The sequence below is a fragment of the Callithrix jacchus genome, chromosome 16 (genome assembly GCF_049354715.1).
Source record: "Callithrix jacchus isolate 240 chromosome 16, calJac240_pri, whole genome shotgun sequence".
In the NCBI taxonomy this organism is placed as follows: domain Eukaryota; kingdom Metazoa; phylum Chordata; class Mammalia; order Primates; family Cebidae; genus Callithrix; species Callithrix jacchus.
The window spans coordinates 59202236-59218275 of NC_133517.1; the positions used below are offsets into that span (position 1 = coordinate 59202236).

The following is a 16040-nucleotide window of genomic DNA, read 5'->3' on the forward strand; positions in this document are numbered from 1 at the left end:
AGCAACATGAATATCATAATCATAATAATAATTAAATTACAGTTTTAGAAGGAGTTGGTGCTTACAGTGGCTCTACACTGTGCCAGGCATTGCGTGTGTATTATCTCGTTTGTTCCCCATTACAAATTTTAACATGAGAAACCAAATGCTCAGAGAGGTAAAATGAATTGTTCAGGGTCATGCATGCTTAGTAAACTGCAAATCCAGCATTTAAAACCTGCTCCCTCTAAGCACCTGGATTCCATTTTTTGTTTTCACTTCATGGCTTTGCTCCGTCTGCATGAAAGACCTGTGAGTTGTTTTGCTTTTCAACTCTCCTCCCACCTTCTGACTGCTTGGAACTGGTTGTGGGTTCTGGTTTTGCCAATCAGAAAAGTTCTCTCTGCAGAAACTCCTGCCACAGTGTGATATTGCACGGCAAATTTTCTGGTCTGAGGTTTTAAATTACCCGTGACATTTCAAGCTGTGCAAGTGGCTTGAAGGCTGCTTCAACCAAGCTCATTTAAACAAGCCACACAAATGCAAAGAAAATCAAATGCTCCCTTGACTCCAAAGGGAAGAGAACTGATGCCTGTTGAGCATCCACCGTATGTCTGGCATCTTGCAATGATGTTTCATATTGACTCTCTAGAAGGAGCTTCCATTTTACCTGCAAATGGTACCTCCCTGGATGACAGACCGGCACCAGCAACTTCTCTGAGCACAGCATTGACACATGGCCACTCACACAAACTAGAGCCCCATCTGAGTTGACTCATTAGGTAGGAATGACAGGTCCATCAACCCATATTAATAAAAGCAGCAAAGGGAGTTGCAGGAATGGGGAATCACTCTTTAGTCTCGCAGCAACTCAGCAGTCTCATATTTTTTATACGCAGTCATTCCAGCTAAGCTACTTGTGTTGTTGATTGAAGCTCCTTAAGGGGCCTCCTTATAGGAGAACAGACATTTGCAGAGGAATGTTTTTGGGGTAGATATGCAAAGATGACCATAGCAGTAATAACATCCACCACTCAATGAAGCTCAGTTGATTTTGACTGTTTTATTTATTTATTTATTTTTTGGAGACAGAGTCTTGTTCTATCACCAGGCTGGAGTTCAATGGTGTGGTCTTGGCTCACTGCAACCTCCACCCTCTGGGTTCAGGTGATTCCCCTGCCTCAGCCTCCTGAATAGCTGGTACTACAGGCATGCACCACCATGCCCAGCTTTTTTGTTGTTGTTGTATTTTAATAGAGATGGGGTTTCACCATGTTGGCCAGGATGGTCTTACCCTGTGATCTGCCCACCTTGGCCTCCTAAAGTGCTGGGGTTAAAGGAGTGAGCCACCTCTCCTGGCCTGATTTTGATTTCTATATCAACTCCAGAAGGTAACAAAATCTTTACTTGCAAATGAGAAAACTGAAATTCAAAGTTAGATAGCTTTAAGTTGGCACAAAAAAGCTCCATTATAGCTTTGTTAATGCTCATTTGTTTTGTTTTGTTTTAATATGAATGAGAAGAGGCAATGGGAGAAATTATAGGCATTCTGTTCAGACTTCCAAAGTTAAGTACAAAAGGCATACATTTCATAGAGGTCATTTTTCCTTGCGGCTTGTAAGAGCTTAATTAGCTAGCTTTATTCAGTGAGGTTTATCTGAGCAATATAAATATATATTTCTTTCCTGAAAGCTCAACAGTTTGAGTCCCACCCAACAGTGATTCTCTTGAAATGTTTCCAGATCACCCATTTATTTCCTCTCCTTAGGTTTCAGATTTCCTTTGGTTAAAAGGATGGAGCGGTGGTGGTAACGGAAGGAGGTGGAGCAGTGGTGTGCTGATAGATGTGTAAAAACTGGCCCTTCAAAACAAAGATGTATAATGTTTGTCAATTTACATGCTATAAATACTCCCACCAAGGCCATTTCAAGATAGCAATGTGAAGTTAAAGGACCTGAAGGCGTGCACAATCAGCATGCAGCAACTCTTGTTGGACTTCATTGGAGCCTCAATTTAAACACAGTTTGATTGGACAAATGTTTATTAAGTGCTTACAGCTCAGTGCTCTCATTAATAGCTTTGATATGTGTTATGTAACTTAAATTTTATTTTTTTTTTAATCTAAGGGGGTTAATGATTTCTAGGGAGTCCTCCAGCCCTCAGAGGAGACACAGTGTCTAAAATAGGAAAGAAATAAGAATATGGGCTTTGAACTGTGTTGTTTGAATCCTGACTCTACTGCTTATCCTGGGAAAGTTATCTAATTCATTTTCACCTGAATTTTTTTTTTATGTAAACTGATTGAACAGCACTTAATCAAAGAGAATTCGTGAGCATTAACTAAGTGGTTACAGGTAAGTTGCTTTTCAGCTTCCTGTAGAGAAACCCAGGACTTTCAATTAATTCTTCCCCTGGTCAGGATAGGCTGTATTGTATAGTGGTTATGAGCACACACTCAAAAATCAGATTTCTTGGGCTTGAATCTCAGCTCTCCAATTTACAAGTTGCAGAAACTTGGAAAAATAGTTTACCTTCTCTCAATCCTACCTCATTTTTCTGAAAGGACATTCATACTTGTTTCCACCATGAGGGGATGCTTTTGATAATTGCATGAGATGATCTATGAGTGGTGAGCATAGTGGTTGGAACATTGCCAGGTAGCAAAGTGATAGTTGCTGATTGTTCTTTCCGTTCTGAGTTCCTGTGGTTTTGGTAATTCAGGGAAATCACTGGTTTGATATTTTTAAACATTTTCTGTGGCAAGAAGAAAGAATTTTTTTGGACTTTTATATATCCAAAGGACCATAAATCGTTCTACTATAAGGACACATGCACACGAATGTTCATTGCAGCACTGTTTACAATAGCAAAGACCTGGAACCAACCCAAATGCCCATCGATGATAGACTGGACTGGGAAAATGTGGCACATATACACCATGGAATATTATGCAGCAATCAAAAACGATGAGTTCGTGTCCTTTGTAGGGACATGGATGAATCTGGAGAACATCATTCTCAGCAAATGGACACAAGAATAGAAAATGAAATACCGCATGTTCTCACTCATAGGCAGGTGAGGAACAATGAGAACACATGGACACAGGGAGGGGAGCACTACACACTGGGGTCTATTGGGGGGAATAGGGGAGGGACAGTAGGGGCGGGGGAGCTGGGGAGGGATAGCATGGAGAGAAATGCCAGATGTGGGAGAAGGGGAGGAAGGCAGCAAATCACACTGCCACGTGTGTACCTATGCAACTATCTTGCATGTTCTGCACATGTACCCCAAAACCTAAAATGTAATTTAAAAAAAATTCTGCAGGAATGGCAAATGGCTGTACCCTTTGTCATTACTACCTTTAGGGGTCTGGCTGGAAATACTCACTTTATTTTAAGGAATTCCTCAATTCCTTAATAGAAATGAAGAATAAATGCTATCTAATCCTATGTAGATTTCCTATCTGACTCAGGAGTCATGTGACTTCAAAAGATTGAAAAACCTAACTTCCTTACCTGTATATAGGGACGACAATGTGCAGTCCATAGAATTTTCATGAGAATTAAATGTGATCTCTGGTAGTGTGGATGCCACATAGTGCCAGACACAAAGCATTAAAAAATGGCAGAAAGCACAACCAGTTTATAGTCGGCTGGGACACAGGGATTTGCAATTTCTGCTTTTGACCACTCACTACCCTCAAGTTTTCTGCACAGATAATGTGCACAGAGAATTTAAGAAAAAAACACTTTCCTGTCATCTGCAGCTTTGGCCTCAAACCCTGTTGAAGAATGCCAGTGAGTTAGGTTCAGCCACACAAAGAGAGCCTCTGTCTTCCATTAGGTAACTTAAATTATGGTATATAAAAAATACCTGCTTTACTTCTACACAGAAGTCCAACCTAGATTCTTAGATTTTAATGGCTCCTATGCAAGACAAAGCAGAGTTTTCCATTTTCAGAAAAAAGGCAGTGAGAGAAGGCAGACTGTGTGACCTCTTCTGAATTTCAACCTGTATAAAATGTGGCCCAGGAGGGTTCTAGAATCAGATTCTATCAGTAAGAGTTGTGTTTGGCTTCAAATAATCGAGTATGTAACTCACCCTGGCTTAACCAGCACAAGATATCACAAGAAACACAGAAGTAGACAGCACAACCATGTCACTAGGGATAATAAGGATTCAGACTTCTCTTTCTGCTCTTCCATGCTTAGCAAATGGCTTTTTAATACTCATGGCTGGAAAAAGCCGACTTTAACATTCATGGTTATATTTTTTGGATATATTCCCTAATTGAAAGAAGAGACTCACGGCCCAAGGGCCATGAAACAGGGCCTTTAAAAGCTTTCCTGTCTGCTCTACCTGCAGATGTGCATTTCTACTTCATTAGCCAAGAGAGGGCCATGAGATTTTTTCTAGCTGCAAGGGAGTCAGCAAAGGGTGGATACTTTTAGGTAGGTATAGCAATTCCCCTGAGAAAACCTGGCTTTGGTTTGTAAGGAAAGAGGAGGTAATGGATAGTGAACAGGCAATTCACAGCATGAGCCACATAGAAGCTTCTGGGTCAACAAGGAGAATGCAGGTAGAGAATTGTGGAGGATTGTCAGAGTAAACATTGGTGGAATCTGAATGAATTATTATATTGTGATATATCAAAGTATCCAGATGAGTTCTGCTGAAATACTAGAGTAGACTTTCCCTGGAAAAATATTTCAGTAATTTCCATTGAGACGAATAAAATGCAACAGAATGGTGCATAGTCCTGCAGTGGTGGATGCATACTGCCCACCTATGAGTATGTACTGTGCAGTGAAACTGGATTAGTTATTTCATTGGTTTTTTGTTTGTTTGTTTGTTTCTTTTGAACACCAAAGCCTCTTTTATTGGCAGAACTTTGCAGGCCTCCCTGCTAGGGTGGAGTTTCACCTAAGTGTCACAGTGTCTTCCACTGTCAGGTAGGGACCATATATAAGGCTGGGATTCCAAATGGCGCCAGCTCTCCTGCTGGCAAAGAGACTGGGAAGAGCAGTGTGACAGCTCGTTAGGTGAGGTCTAGGCGAGTGGCAGTTCTTCATAAGGAGGAAGGTAGGGCAGGTTATGTTTATCACACCTGGCCATATGAGAAGATATTTCACCTCTCTAGTTATTTATAAATCCTCACGCAGTTTCCCCATAGCTGACGATCATTAGATTCTGGGCCATTAGCTTTTGTAAAGGAGAGAAAGCCACTGATTGCATTATTGCTGATTCTGTCATGGTGCCCCACTGTTAGGGCAAGGAGAGGATTGCCAGTATTTAATCAGGCTTTTCAGAACTCATTGGAAAAACCCTGCAGTGTCAAGCAATCTGGAGCTAGTTTGACTCTAAATTGACTCAGCCTTTTGGGGAACAATAGCACAGGAGAGGGTCTCCTCCCCTAACCAGACCACAGGAAGCTTAGCTCATGTCCTGAATCCTCTGCCAGCTTGCCCCTTAAGCAGGCACCACAGTCGTCAGGTGTGGGGCAGAGGAGCTTCAGTTGACTCTCAACTGCAGCTGCTTATAGAAATGTGTACATGCTTTATGGGAAGTTGTGATCCCATCTACCACATTTACAGAGTCCCTGCCATATCAATATTTCAGTGCATTTAAAAACAAAGTTCCCCTGCACATTCATATAACAGTGTGTACTTTAAACACAAGGGAACTGATCCTCTGCAAGTTGTGGATCCTTGGGGATTTGAATCCATGTCTGCCTGTCTTCCGTGTTCCTTCCACTGTTCCCTCCTGAGGCTCATGTAGACAAGAGAAGTTTTGAGAGAGTCCTGTTCACACTTTGCAGTGACATTTGCGGGCAGTCATGGCATGTGTGGCTCTTTTGCAATCCCTTCTTCACAGGGGATTGCAGGAGACTTCACATCTCTTCACAGGGACCTCGACCTCTGGGTGAACAGAGATAAAGAGGGGAGTCATTCCATTTTCATGTGACAAGTGAGATGCTAGGTGCCTAAGGTACCTTCATAAAGGCATCTTCATTATCATTTTTATTATACCTGTTATTAAGAAACACTCATTTTGACTCAATACTTGCCAGTCATTATAAGCACTTTGCTTATTACAAATCATTTAATTCTCCTAATGGCACTGTGAGGGACATTACTATCATTACTATCCCCATTTGTACATGAGGACTTTGATCACAGGGGCACCGTGACCATGATTTACTCAAGGTTACAGTCAGAAACAGGCAGTTTTTCAGAGCTTACCCTCTTAATCAAAATGCTATATTGCTTCAGGAGACTCAAAGAGAAATTTTCCCCAGCTGCATGAGCACTCCCATATCATAGCTGACCATTTACATCTTGAGCTGTTTGATACAGTCATATATTGTATCCTGCAGGCATCCCTGAAACGTGTCCCACTGAAAGCATCATGCCTTTTCCCAGCTTCATCTCAGTTATGATGTGGGAGGATCGACTGGGATCATGAAGGTGGGAGGCTGTGTCTCACACATGTCTTAGGAAGTAGCAACAAAGACGTTGTATCTTAAATGAAATATGGGGTTGAGCATCATCCCCTGCCCATGCTTCCCACGGATTGTCCTGTTCCTGCCTCACAATAATTCTGCAAGGCTGGAACAAGTGTAGCTTCCCTCACCCATGACGAAAGAGAAGCTTAGGGAGGGAAAGTTACTAGCTTTAAGTTTTCCAACCTGACTTTGGGGACCTAGGTGTTCAGACTCCAGAGTATCTGTGTTTGACTTTTGTTGATAATGATTTGTATTTTAGGATATGTCAGATGTCCCTGGGTCAGAGTGGTTGTTTCATGCTATACTGATATGAAAAACGATTTTGACAAAATGTCACGTTTCTGTATTCCCATTATGAAATATTACTCCTAGTTTTATAAAAATTGCATGTCGATTCTTTATCACTCACAGAATTGTGTATTAGGATCGGATTGTAGAACCCCGTTGTTTGAGGGAATCTTTGTTGTAAAATTTTCACTTATTCATTCTTTCACCTGGCATTTATTGAATGCCAGCCATATCAGCCCTCTGTTAGTTTCTGGAGATACAGAGATGAATAGGGCATGGCTTCTCTCCTTCAGTGGCTGGTGGTAATGGGTATTTCTATAATCAACTGACAACAGATGTTCATTAGGTGCTTTTCTCTCTGGCACAGCCGTGAGACCTCTAAGGAATACAAAAGAAGTAAATAGTAGCATTCTTATTCTCAAGGTGCTTTTGAGGAAATAAAAGGAAATACATGAAACAGGAGATGATATTAGAAAATTAGTGATCAGAGCGAGAATCCGATTGGGCTCCTAGGATAAGAGCAATGTGGAAATTGAGGTGAGCTTATAACATTAAAGCACCTGGCTTTGCCTTCCCTAAAATAAACTTGGTGCCAGCCAAATGGCCCTGCATTTTAATTTCTAAACTATCTATTGACCAGCTGTGTGACTGTGGGCAAATTACCTAACCTCTCTGAATCACAATTTGTGTATGTTTAACATGAGAATATTGAATCCCGTCTATTGGTTTTGTCCTAAGGAGGAAATTTGAAAGCTTGCCTGCATTAGTTTACAATTACTGCTGTCACATATTGCCATAACCTCAGTGGCTTAAAACAATATAATGTTAGGTGGCTCAGCCTGTAATCCCAGCACTTTGGGAGGCCGAGGTGGGTGGATCACAAGTTCAAGAGATCGAGACCATCCTGGTCAACATGGTGAAACCCCGTCTCTACTAAAAATACAAAAAATTAGCTGCACACGGTGGTGCGTGCCTGTAATCCCAGCTACTCAGGAAGCTGAGGCAGAATTGCCTGAACTCAGGAGGCAGAGGTTGCGGTGAGCCGAGATGGCGCCATTGCACTCCAGCCTGGGTAACGAGAGCAAAACTCCATCTCAAAAAAAAAAAAAAATCAAAAAACCAAACAATATAGTGTTATTATCTTAGAATTCTGCAGGTTAGAAGTCTGAAATATGGGCTGAAGTCTGTATTCCTGCATGGAGGCTCTAGAGGAGTTTCCATGCAGTGCAAGTGTCTGTTTATCTGTTGTAGTTTATAGAGGCTGCCTGCATCCCTTGGCTGGGGAGCTCAGGTCTTTCTTCTATTGTACTACTCTGTCTGTCTTTCTGTTTACCTGTCTTTCTCTGTCTCTGTCTCTCTCACCTCCTTCTCTCTCTTATAATGGAAAGACTGTTATGATTGCATTGAGTATACCCATGTAGTTTAGAATAATCTCCAAATTTCAAGGCCAGCTGACTGACAGCCTTCATTTCATCTGCAACCTTAATTCTCTTTTGCCCAGCATATTCACAGGTTCTGAAGATTAGGAGTTGTATGTTAGGGGTTGGGAGGTATTATTATGCTTACTACATTATGTAAAGGGCATAGTTTAGTGTCAGTAATAGAGATCGAAATCAATAATGGGTGGCTATTGTTACCGTTTCCCAGGAGGCCTGTGCGAATCTAGGCTACTGAAATGCATCAGCCAGCATACTGTCTGAAGTCTTCTGCCTCTTAGCTTCTTTCTCCATTCTGACGAAACCCATGGCCCATCTTCTTTTACCATTGGATCATTCTTCAACAATTTAAGCAAACCATTCCCTTCTTTATGATAACTTCTTTGAATGACCCCAAGTAGAAGGAGATAGCTCTAAAATGGTTAAAAGATATTTGGAGATTTACTTACATTACTTACTGAGTCCGTGAACTTGTACAAATCCCTTTATCTCTAAATGTTAATTTCTCATCTTTAACATAGAAATCATGGCAAGTATATTAAAGACATCCTATAGGGATCAAACAGTATCTTGCACCTCAAATATGAGTATGTGGTTTATGGATTTATGCCCAGGTAGAAATTTCCCATGACGTTAAAGGGACTTACTAAAGCAGTTTAAGCATTCTGTTTCATCAGGACAGAACCTGAATGGGTCAACCCAACCGAAAGGTAAACTTTGAACCTATAAATCATCTGAAATTGAAGATAATTAAGTTCTTGAAGTGAGATTCAGTAGCATCAAGTGCTTTTAGGAAACAGTAAGTCGAGAGCACTTTGAAATAAGCAATAAAAAGGCCTTAAACTATATAACAAAATGTGTTTCCTGTGAGATGTGGCAGGGAAAAGGAAACACCCATCTCTGGAGTTGGAATCCTGGTTACCCTTTCCTGGCTCTGTGGCTTTGGATAACTGGTTAGATCTCTCCAACGGCTCAATTTCTTCCTTGGTTTACCCTTGAGATAGTGCTTGCTTTCACGTAGGATTTATAAGGGATCAGCCAAGATTGCTTCCCTGGAAGCTGCTAGCACAGATCCTCCCACAGAAATGCTTAATAAATCTTCAGCGTAGGCCGGGCACGGTGGCTCACGCCTGTAATCCCAGCACTTTGGGAGGCGGGTGGATCACGAGGTCAAGAGATCAAGACCATCCTGGTCAACATGGTGAAACCCTGTCTCTACTAAAAATACAAAAAATTAGCTGGGCATGGTGGCGTGTGCCTGTAATCCCAGCTACTCAGGAGGCTGAGGCAGGAGAATTGCCTGAACCCGGGAGGCGGAAGTTGCGGTGAGCCGAGGTTGCGCCATTGCACTCCAGCCTGGGTAACAAGAGTGAAACTCCGTCTCAAAAAAAAAAAAAAAAAAAATTAATCTTCAGTGTAGCTGTAATGGCTCCAAGAGCAGTAGGATGGGAGAGGGATGCATAGCCCCTGGCAATGACTGATGCATTGTATTAATATGTTCAGAGAAGGCACCATTACAATATGACGGTTGGTGGCGGTGCTGATGGGTTTCGTGTTCCTTTCCTTCTTTATGAAATTACTGAAATACACAGGTCTTTTATTAACGAAACATTAAAAATAACATCTTGTATTTGTGTCAGTCAGGGTGTGCCAGTTATTGGCCCGTGAAGAGTCAGCCTGCAAATGTGTTTGATCTTGTTGACACAGTGCTTTATTGCTAATGTTGTGGCCGTGGTCGCTGCTGCTAATTGTTTTTGCTGTTGCTGATGTTGCTGTTGCCATTGCCATTGATTTGTGAACCAATATTTAGCATGTTAAAGATGTTTTATTACAAAATTAAATTTCTGTCTTCTCCTGAAAAACCGAAAGATCTAGCCACATGCAGTTAACGTTTCTGCAGGCTCATAATAAGCTGCTGCTTAGTAGCAGCTGCTCCTGTGGCCAAGGCTGCCACCGCTGCCCTCACACAGGCAAGTGTCATGGTCATTTGTAAATGAGCTTCCACTGGGATTTTCTGATGGTAGTTTACTGCTTCTGGACCCGCATACCCACCAAAAGCAGAAAACAGAAAGATAGATTAGGTGGAACCCAAGGTTTGCTTACAATTTCACTTGTGTAATTTGCCTGGCCGCCATGAGCGTTTGCATTTTCTCCAGTTGGTACGGGGCCTTATCCCTTCCAATAGATACAGTCACCGTGATCTTGCTGTTGAACAGGACAGGTGCCTTTTATACTTTTCAGTCAAATTTTTTATTTTGAAAAAATTTTATTTAGTTTTAAGAAGTAGGTAAAGAGATATCTCACATAATGTTTTTCTAGTTTCCTTAACGGTAGTATCTTGCAATGCTGTGTTACAGTTTCACAGTCAGGGTATTGATATGCACAATGAGGATACAAATTATTTTCCTCACCACATGGATCTCACATTTTATGTTGCTCTTTGATAGCCACACCCACTTGCCTCCCACTCCCATCCTCTCCCCATCCCCTGGCAGCTAATAATCTGTGTTCTATTTTCATAATTTTGCAATTTTAAACATTGTACATAAATGGCAATATACACCTTTTCAAATTAGCTTCTTTTGCTGAGAATAACTGTCTGGAGATCCATCTAGGTTGTTCTACATATGAATTGTTCATTCTTATTTATTACGGAGTAGTTTCCACAGCTTATTCATTTATTGAAGGACATCTGGGTTGTTTCAGTTTTTAGTATTGTGGATAAAGCTGCTCTAAACATTTTGGACAATTTCTTGCATAAGTAAGTTTTTATTTCTCTAAGAGAAATGCCTAAGAGGGCAATTGTTGGGTCGAGTTGTAGTTTAATTTTTAAAGATGCTAGCAAATGTTTTCCAGAATGGCTGTTTCATTTTACATTTCCACCAGCAAAGTGTTGAGTGATCTACTTTGTCTGCATAACTGCTAGTATCTGGTGTTGTCAATGTTTTTTATTTTAGTCATTCTGATGACTGCATTGTAGTAGCTCATTGTGGTTTTAATTAGAATTTTGTCTGATGTTGTCAAATATCTTTTTTAAACATTTATTTAATTGTATATATTTAAAGTATACAACATCATGTTTCGATAAACAAATGTCAAAACATCATGTTGTATACTTTAAATATATACAATACAACCATTAGAGGTGAGCAAATAGCACAACTACTGTCTTCCAAAGTTGCCTTCTTTTTTTTTTTTTTTTTTTTTTTGAGATATCTTTGTGGCCAGGCGCCAGGCTGAAATGCAGTGGCACGATCCTGGCTCACTGCAACCTCTGCCTCCTGGGTTCAAGCAATTCTCCTGCCTCAGCCTCCTGGGTAGCTCGGACTACAGGCCCACACCACCACACCCAGATAATTATTTTTGTATTTTCAGTAGAGACAGCGTTTCACCATGTTGGCCAGGATGGTCTCAATTCCTTGACCTTGTGATATGCCCGCCTCGGCCTCCCAAAGTGCTGGGATTACAGGCTTGAGCCACCTCTCCCAGCCGCCTTTTTTTTTTTTTTTTTAATGTTCAATTTTTTGGTGGTAAGTACATCTAAAATCTGTTCTCTTAGCAAATTTTCAGTATGTAATACGATATTATTAACTGTAATCCTCCTGCTGTACATTGATCTCTAAATGTATTAATACTATATAAGTGAAAGCCTATACTCTTCAACCTATGTTTCCCCATTTCTTCTTTCTTCCCCCTCTCCGATCTTGGTAACTTTCATTCTATTCTCTCTTTCTGTGTGTTTCACTTCTTTTAAAATGTTCTATATGTAAGTGAGATCATGTATTTTCTTTTTCTGTATCTGGCTCATTTCACTTAAGCATAATGTTCTCCAGTTTCATCCACTCATCCATGTTGTTGAAAATGGCAGTATCTTCTTCTTTTAAGGCTGAATAATATTCCATTGTCTGTGTGTTTGTGTGTGTGTGTTTGTGTGTGTGTCTGTGTGTGTTTGTGTGTGTTTGTGTCTGTGTGTGTGTTTGTGTGTGTGTGTGTCTGTGTGTCTGTGTGTGTGTGTCTGTGTGTGTGTCTGTGTGTCTGTGTGTGTGTGTCTGTGTGTGTGTGTGTCTGTGTGTGTTTGTGTGTGTTTGTGTCTGTGTGTGTTTGTGTGTGTGTATTTGTGTCTGTGTTTGTGTCTGTGTGTCTGTGTGTGTGTTTGTGTCTGTGTGTGTGTGTCTCTGTGTGTGTGTGTGTGTGTGTGTGTGTGTACACTGATATGTATTCCACAGTTTATCCATTGATCCACTGCTGGGCAGTTAGGTTGTTGCTGTTTCTTGGCTATTGTGACTAACGCCACAGTGAACATGGACATGCAGATCTCTCCACAAGGTGCTGACTTTGATTTCCAGTTGGTATACACAAGCAGAGGGGTTTCTGGGTCATATGGTAGTTTTATTTTTAATTTTTTGAGAAAGCTTTATGTTATTTTTCATAATGGCTGTGCCAATTTACATTCCCACCAAAAAAGAGGGTTTTCTTTCCTCTGCATTTTCATCAACACTTGTTATTTCTCATCTTTTTCATAACTATGCTAAAATGTATGAGGTGATATGTTGTTGTGGTTTTGATTTGTGTTTCCCTGATGATTAGTGACATATTGAGTACTTTTTCACAAACATGTTGGTCATTTGAATGTTTTCTTTGGAAAAATGCATATTCAGATCCATTGTCCTTTTAAATTATACTATTATTATTGCTATTGAGTTGCATGAGTTTCTTATACATTTTGAACACTAATCCCTTATCAGACATATTGTTTGCAAACATTTTCCTTCATTTGTAAGTGATCATTTTATCTTGTTTATTTTTCTTGTTTATCAAGATTATATTATAGCTGTTTAATATCTTTTGTGATTCCATACATATTTTAGAACTATTTTCTCTAATTGCATAAAATAATGCCCTTGGATTTTTTTTTTTTTTTTTTTTTTTTTTTTGAGGCAAGGTCTGAGTCTGACACCCAGGCTGGAGTGCAGTGATGTGATTTCAGCTCATTGCATCTTCAACCTGCTGCACTCAAGTGATTTTCCCACCTCAGCCCTCCAAATAGCTGAGACTACAGACTGCAGGCATGTGCCACCACACCCAAATAATTTTTTTAATAGGGATGGAGTTTCCCTATATTGGCTAGGCTGGTCTCAAATTCCTGGGCTCAAGCAATCCTCCAGCCTCAGCCTCCCCAAGTGCTGGGATTACAGGCATGAGCACCTGACTTGGCATTTTAACAGGGACTGTACTGATACTCTATATTGCTCTGCATGTGTGAAAATTTGAACATCTTTTCATGGGCTTATGTGTCCTCTGTGTGTCCCCTTTGGTGAAATTTTTCTTGTGTTTGCCCACTTTTTAATTAGTGTGCTTGTTTTTACTATTGAGTTCCAAGAGTTCTTTATATATCCTAGGTAATAGTCCTTTGTTAGATGGTCAGCTCTCAATATTTACATTAGTATATTCTATAAAGTCACTGTGGGTACTCAATCAGCAAATGGTGAACCACCGTTCCTAGGGGAAATACAGGGTTAGGTTCCTGTGAGCTTCTGGTCACATTTCTGCCAAACTGGGCAATACATAATCTTGTCTTATGCATATCTGTTTAAAGATACCCCACACTTCATATGCACTATTGATTCATTACATTGATCTCAGTCAGCAGCACTATAACTCATAGCTGAGTGAAGCTCATCTAACACACATCCTTTCTCCATGAAGTGCATCACAGCACTCCAGCCCTTAGGAACACTAGACAGCCCTTCAGCAGCACTCCTGAGGTCCATCTCATACAGTGGAGTTGCCAAAAAAAGCACAGAGTACAAAAATATTTAGTGGGACTAAGTAAATTGCAAAACAGATACTTGTTTCTGGTATTGCTTAGCCTCAGTTGGCCACCTGAGTGTCAGAAGATTCAGACTTTTTACACTGTTTTCCTGTCTGTGTATGACCACTATGGTGCTGTGGGTGTTACATTTGGAGCTAAAAACACATTTTATCAAGTGAGCAAATTCCCAAATATGGAAGACACAGATACTGAGGATCCACTGTATATGATTTGCAACTGTTTTCTCCCACAGTGTGTCTTGTATTTTAATCCTCTTAACAGGGTCTTTCACAGCATGAAAGTGTTTAGATTTAATGAACTAAAATTTATCTGCAGGGTGCAGTGGCTCATGCCTGTAATCCCAGCACTTTGGGAGGCCAAGGTGGGAGGATCACTTGAGACCAGGAGTTTGATGCCAGTCTGGGCAACATGACAAGACCTCATACCTCAAAAAAAAAAAAAAAAAAAAACCCACAAAGCAAACAAAATTTGTTGTTTTTATTTTATGGATCATGTTTTATGTACCAAGTCTAAAAACTTTTTGCTTAACTCTCCATTTAGAATATTTTTTAGGCCAGGTGCAGTGGCCCAAACCTGTAATCCCAGCACTTTGGGAAGCTGAGGCAGGTGAATCGCCTGAGGTTAGGAGTTCGAGACCAGCCTGGTAAACATGGTGAAACCCTGTCTCTACTAAAAATAAAAGAAATTAGCCAAGCATAGTGGTGGGCACCTGTGATCCCAGCTACTCGGGAGGCTGAGGAAGAAGAATCACTTGAACCTGGGAAGTGGAGGTTGCAATGAGCTGAGATTAAGACACTTCACTCCAGCCTGGGTGACAAAATGAGACTCTGTCTCAAAAACAATTTTAAAAAATGATTTTTAAAAAGAAAAATTTAAAAATGTTTCTCTGTTTCCTATGTTTTATGGTTTTCTATTTTTCATTTAAGTTCACAATCTACTTTGAGTTACTAATAATTTCTTTATAAGATATGAAATTAAAGTTGAGGTGTATTTGTTTGGTAGTGGCTGTTACTTTGTCTGTGGATAGCCAGTTGCTTTAGGACAACTTATTTTAAAAGGCGATCTCTCCTCCACTGAGTTGCGTTTGCACCTTTGTCAAAAATCATGTGGGCATATGTATGCCCTCATTACTGCAGGGTGGTGGGTGGAGGTCCAGGCTCCCCACATGGTCTCCACTTCAACTGAGCAGGTGGGGTTCCCTTTGCCATCTGTTTCAGATGGAAGCCTAGCTCCCTGCTGAAGTCCCTCTCTTGGCAGGTTGGGTGGAGATGCAGTGTTTTCATGCAGTCTGGGGATGGCGGGTGTCTAGACTTCCCACTTTGCCTTTGCTGGTGTGGGTGGAGGTGGGCCCACAGTGTTTTCTGTTTCTTGGCTGGAGTAGACAGCTGTTGCCTAAAAGTTTTCTGTCTTGCTGTTCTCTTCCTGATCCTTCGGCTGGAAGGAGAAGGCTTTTTTGGTATAATTTTCTTGTCTGTGGCTATTAGGTTTTCTGGCTTCTTACCTTCTCCAGTATCCAGTCTGGGGTATATGAGGCAAAAGAAAATGCAGAAGCCTCACCAGCATGTCTCTCCTTCGGTCCTGAGGTCCCTAACCCATTTGCTTTCTTATCTATGTTTAAGAATCTTCATTTGCTTTTCTATATACTGTTTTTCTAAATAGATTTTTTGTTGTGCTTAGTGCAAAAAATAGGGGAAAGTATGTCTGTCTACTTCATATTTCTGGAAACAGAAGCCATGGCAGATACTTGTAGAAAGTACTCATTTTGCAGATACAGAAACAAGTTCAGAGAAATTATGTGATGTACTTAAAGTCACACAGCTGGAAATGTGTCACTCACACTACAGCTATGAATCCAGCACCAGTGCTCTTTTCTCTTTATCTCTGTACATCATTTATACATAAAAACAAGCATGCAACTACCAACAGAGCATTCTGTGAGTGTATGTGCAATGAAAGTACCTCAATAGCAGGGTACTCACCCAGCTATGAGCTCAGTGAG

At 40.7% G+C, this 16040-nt stretch overlaps 1 protein-coding gene across 8 annotated transcripts in view; it reads left to right on the top strand.

Annotated features, from left to right (window-relative positions):
• FAM135B (family with sequence similarity 135 member B) overlaps positions 1 to 16040 on the top strand; it is a 350951-nt gene that overhangs the window by 158727 nt on the left and 176184 nt on the right. The gene's annotated exons all lie outside the window — the stretch shown is intronic.